Raw genomic sequence first — 6,116 nt, forward strand, 5'->3', positions numbered from 1 at the left:
TCCTCAAGCACTTCTCCATTTCTATCCCTGCAGATAGGAACAATTATGGGTCAGAATTTTGACTTTGGGATGGCAACTCCATCCTTCACTTTATGCCCTGACTTTCTTCTCTAGGTGGGCTCTACAGGTTTGCACTCCCCACTGTAGACATTTCATCTAGGGTCCCTCTCTTTGAGTCTTGAGAGTCTCTCACTTCCGAGTTCTCTGGTACATTCTGGAGGGTCACATAACCTCCTAACATAACATAACAGAGGTTGCCTGTTTCCATTCTTTCTGCTGGCCCTCAGGGCTTCAGAAATTTTCTCCCACCAAATACCAGATCATGTTCCCCTCTCCCCCTGCCTTGACTCCTTTCCCTCCATCCATCCTTGTGGTTGTTTTACTCTTATCCTCACTTAAGTTCTTCACCTTGTTGGCCTCTTTGAATTCTGTAGATTGTATTTGAGTTTTCTGTGCTTTTTTTCTTCTTTTTCTTTTTTTTTCTTTCTTTTTTTCTAACATCCTCTTATTAATGAGTACACACTATGCATATCCTTTTGTGTCTGAGTTACTTTACTCAGGATGAAATTTTCTAGTTCCATTCATTTGGCTGCAAAACTCAGGATGTCCTTGTTCTTAATAGCTGAGTAGTATCCCATTGTGTAAATGAACCACATTTTGTTTATCCATCCTCCTCTTATGGAACATCTGGATTGTTTCCAGCCTCTGGCTATCACAATTAAGGATGTTATGAACATAGAAGAACACATGCATGTTTGGCATGTTGGGGTATCTTTTGGGTATATTCTCAAGAGTGTTATTGCTGAGTCTTCATGTAGATCTGTTTCCAGTCTTCTGAGGAACCTCAAGATTGATTTCCAGAGTAAATGTACTAGTTTGCAATCCCACCAGCTGTGGGGGAGTATTCCTCTTTCTCTATATTCTCACCAACATGTATTGTCACCTGAGGTTTTTATCTTTCTCATTCTGTTTGGTGTAAGGTGGAATCTCAGGGTTATTTTGGATTGTATTTCTCTGATCACTAAGGACTCTGAGCATTTCTTTAGGTGCCTCTAAGCTATTTGAGATTTCTCTGTTGTGTGTTACAAGTTCTCTGTTTACTTATATACCCCACTTTTGATTCGGTTGTTTGGTCATTGGGTTGTTTGGTCATTGGCTTTAAAATGACCAAAGATGTTGACTTGAGTTAAAGGACTCAAGTTCTTTATATATTTTGGATATTAGCCCTCTATCAGAAGTGCAGTTAGTGAAGATTTTTTTCCCAGTTGACTTGAGTTGACTTGAGTTAAAGAACTCGAGCTTTTTATATATTTTGAATATAGCCCTCTTTTGTATGTGTGGTAAATGAAGATTTTTTCCCAGTGGTCTCAGGGATATATCACCTCCCAAAACCCCTGCCTGCCAAATACCACTGCCCTTCTGCCCAGACCTTTCTGTTGGGACAGACTGCTAGCTATTCTTCTCCTTGGAAGTCACCATATACTGAGGCACCACAGAAGATCTGCTGCACTCAGAGTACTTGGAAAGAATCCTCCAGAAGTCCCATATCTGCCCCTGGAACCCCAGTGGGGGACCCATCACCCCTCAAACCTCCTGCCTGGACCCATAACCCCTCAAACCTCCTGCCTGATAAATACCCCTCAATTTTATGCCATCTCTTTCCTGCTGGGACAGATAGCTAGGTATTCTGCTCCCCTTAAGATTCCACATCCTTAAGGCATGTGAGGAGATGCACTGCACCCAGGGTAAATTACACTTCAGCCTGAGGCATCCGAGGAGATATGCTGAACACAGGGCAAGTGAACAAATCAATGGTGTGTTTGCTTCCCTGAAGACATCACAGTTTGAAGGTATCTCAGGAGTTCCTCTGTGCACAGGGCAACTAGGCAACTGACACCACAGTCTGAAGACATCCCTGGAGCTCTGTGGCATTCACAGCAACTCACCTCACAGACAGAAACCCTCCCTGGATTTCTGCTGAAAAGGGAAACAGAAACCATAGTCCATAGGCCCCCCTGTAGAACAGCTTCACACAGGACAACAGCTCCTTTCAAGACCCAACAGTGTGAAGGCCTCCAAAGATATCTACTGCAGCAAGAGCAGCAGATCAGCAGCTTCTCTTCCCCTCTGAAGACCCCAGAGTTAGAAGGCCCCACAGGAGGTCTGCTATAACCAGGGCCTGCAGGCCTATCAGGAGACCTGAAGAAACACAGGGACAAAAGAGGTAGACTACAGACCAGCAAACGCCAGGGATAACCGGATGACAAGAGGCAAGTACATGACCATAAGCAACAGAAGCCAATATATGCAGGTATAATCAGAACAGAGTTCTCTATCTACAGCATACCCTGAATATACCAACACATCTGAAAATCAGGAAGCAGACCTAAAATCCTATCTCATGAAGAAAATAGAGTACTTTAAGGAAGATATAAATAACTCACTGAAAGAAATACAGGAAAACACAGGTAAACAGGTAGAAGCCCTTAAAGAGGAAACAAATTCCTTAAAGAAAGATAGGAAAACATAATCAAATAGGTGAAGGAATTGAATAATGTAGTCCAAGACCTAAAAGGGGAAGTAGAAACAATAAAGAAAACACAAATGGAGGCAAAGCTGGAAATGATAAAAACTATGAAAGAGGTCAGGAATCACAGATTTAAGCATTACCAACAGAATACAAGACATAGAAGAGAGAATCTCAGATGTAAAAGATAACACAGAAGAGATTGACACACTTGTAAAAGAAAATTCAAAACATAAAAAACTCCTAACCCAAAATATCAAGGAAATTTAGGAAACAATGAAATCAAATCTAAGAATTATTATAATAGAGGAGAACAAAGATTCCCAGCTCAAAGAACCTGAAAACATCTTCAACAAAAGTGTCTTAGTTTGGGTTATTATTGCTATGATAAAATACCATGAACAAAATCAATTTTGTGAGGAAAGAGTTTATTTGGCTTTTAGTTTCAGCTCTATAGTATATATATATATATATATATATATATATATATATATATATATATATAAATTAAAATGACAGAGTCACAAATTTGAAAGAAAGTATATGGGAAAAGGGAGGAAAGGTAAGGTAAGTGTAAGATGATGTAGTTTTATGATAACCTCACATTCAAACACTAAAAATCATTATTTTTAAGAATGAAGCACATATAAAAAATTAGGAAGGAGTATAAAAAATTTGGTGAAAAATAAAGTGGAGAATAAATGAACATATGAGTTAAAGAGGAAGAAATTTTTGGAAAAATTTATGTATGTTTTGTGTAAGAAAATACATCTGAAGAAATAGAACATGAAGTATTCCTACAAATATTTATAATATCAGGAGGTTTAAAGGGAATATTAACTTTGGAAAAAGATCAAATTGAGATGATAAAATGACAGAAGGAAATGAATAGATGTTATGATAAAAATTGAGTACAGGCAACATTATAAACAGGCTACTCACATTCGGAATAGCTAGTGATGATCAGAAATTTAACGTAAACTCACGGATGAAGGACAGTGTCAGAAAACATTCAAACAATAACAGAAATAGAAAAGCAATTGGCAACTACACTGATGGTTATATATATATATATATATATATATATATATATATATATATATTCATTAAAGACAGAAAAGGGAAAGTACATTAAAAGATATAAAATGTACTGAAACATTCTTACCTATAAAACAATTTATGTATTGCTCCAGTTTGCCACACCTCACTAGTCTCCTGAATTGCTACTTCTCCAAAATAGTTTTTTTTTTTTTTAACTCATTTAACAACTTTGGCTGCTTCACCTTCTTCTGGGATAGAATTTGGGTTCATAACCAACCCTGTGGTGCTCACCATAGTAAAAATTATGAAAGCTAAGTTTCAGGTCAAACCTCATCAGGCTTACAGAGTTTGGATCATTCATCCATTTTCTAAACAACTTAATCACCACATCATACTCTGTATATTTCAGGTTTCCAGTATTTGTATCAATGAGCAGTGTTGTGGATGTACCTGGTGCTGTTCTTGTGAACTAATCCCCTAATGAGTAAAGGAGCCAGTCCCTGGGCGAGTAGAAAGGACTTCCAGGTTGGACAGAGGAAGAGACAAAGCAAGAGAGTTTTAGCCTCTTTTGGACAGGGTAGCCTGAGGACAAGATTCAATTTTGTTGCACCCATTGATTGAGTTACCATTGTTTCTGAACTAAGTCTTTGTGGTGTTTTCCTTCATACAGTGGTTCAACTGGGTTCAAGAGACAAAGGTACGTAGGTTTGCCAGATGTGCACCACAAAGGCCATGTAGGATTTGAAGCATGGTGCTGGTGTGATAGTGTACCACCAGTGGGAACTTAGCAAGCTGTGTGGAAATGTTTCAGAAGTTCCAGACCAGAAGTTGTTCATGAGGTAAGAGCAGGACTGCCAGACTACTGGGGCAGAGAGTTGCTGGCACAAATGCAGGAATTTGCTGGTCCTTTTTTAATATTTCCCTCAACAGAACTGGATAAAACAGATGAGAGCTATGAATTTAAGGCTTTGTTAGGTGGGTATTAACTAGTGAGAGAAAGATTTGAATGCTCTAACTTTAATTCTTTTGCTATGATATAGACCATCTAAAAGAGTAATTCAGAAAAGAAAGGGTTTGTTTTAGGTTACAGTTTAGAGGCCACTGTGAAGCAATGCCAAGTTAAGAGCTCAAAGCAGAAACCTGGGGGTAATTACTGAATTTTAGATGATGAACAAGGGCTGCTTGCAGGCTTGCCTCCTCTGACTTGTTCAGCTTATTTTTCTGTACATCCCAGTCTTACATTTCCAGGGGATACCAGACTATGTCCACCCACATGAATCATTAGTAAAGAAAGTGAGATATTTTGATATTAGAATTGTTGAAAGGGCAAAATATTTTATTTTATTTTTCTAGAGAAGTAACCATTTGTTGCTAAACCATTGACAACTTATAATATTTATAAAGATAAAATTTCTCTAATAATACTTTTCATATTAATTTACTTATTTGTGTGTGTGTATGTGTGTGTGTGTGCACGCTTGTTTGTAATGGCAGAATAAATATTAGAATTTTTTGTTCAATTGGTAAATACATATTGTCTTTCCAACAAGACTGACTTTTTAACATAGTCTAGAAAAGTAATGACTATCGAAGTTTGTAAATATACCAATCTTTATTTGCTTAGCTAAATTTAAAGTGCTGTTTATTCTTTCTTGTGACCTCTTTGTTGTTCTTATGTTTCTTTCCAAATGCTATGCTTTATTGTGGGGCAGTGTAGGGCAGTGGTCTGCTCAGGGAACTTAAGCTCAATCAAATAATTGGCCTTGAGCCCTGGAGCCTCATTGGGCAGTGTCTGACTACAGGGGGCAGAAGGAGCTCAGCTATAACTCCTGAGACTTTGGCTCCTGATTCAGTCACAACCCCTCACAGCTGCCCCAGCAGGAGATGTGTGCTCTGTCAGGCAGACAATGCCCCAAGCTCCCAGCATTCTTGCTGGACCCTACCCCCAGTCACTGACCACAGCCAGGCATGCCACATCCCCATACAATATAAGGGGCGGCTTGTCTCCTCCTCACTCTCTTGCTCTTTGTCTTTCCTCTATCTCTTACTCTCTTTTCCTCTTCCCTCTCTTGCTTTTTTCCTCCCTCTCTTGCTCTTGCCCTCTTTCCTCTCTTGCCTTCCTCCTCTTTTTTCCTGCTCTTTGTTCTCTTCTCTTGCCTTCTTGTTCTCTTGCTTTCTTCCCCTCCTTTCTCTCTGTCTCTCATTTTCTTCTCCTTTCCTTCCTCTTCTTTCTCTCTACTTGACTGGCATATTTTCTCTTTCCTATAATAAAATATCTCATTTATACATTGCCTCCTTTTTAACTTATCCATCACAGGCCTCAGCAGCAGGGAGAGAGCTTTAAGCTGCAGCAGTGGCCCCGCATTGGTATAACACTTTATTATAGTAGGTAGTGTAATACTGGCTTGGGGTTATGAATTCCTTATATTTATGCTTAGCATGGAAAGTGTTCTGTTCTCCTTCAATTATGAATGATAGTTTTCTTAGATGTGGTAATCTGAGATAGTAGCTAATTGTCTTTTAGAGCTTGAAGTACTTCGTTTCATGG

This window comes from Mastomys coucha, chromosome X (genome assembly GCF_008632895.1).
Source record: "Mastomys coucha isolate ucsf_1 chromosome X, UCSF_Mcou_1, whole genome shotgun sequence".
NCBI classification, from domain to species: Eukaryota; Metazoa; Chordata; class Mammalia; order Rodentia; family Muridae; genus Mastomys; species Mastomys coucha.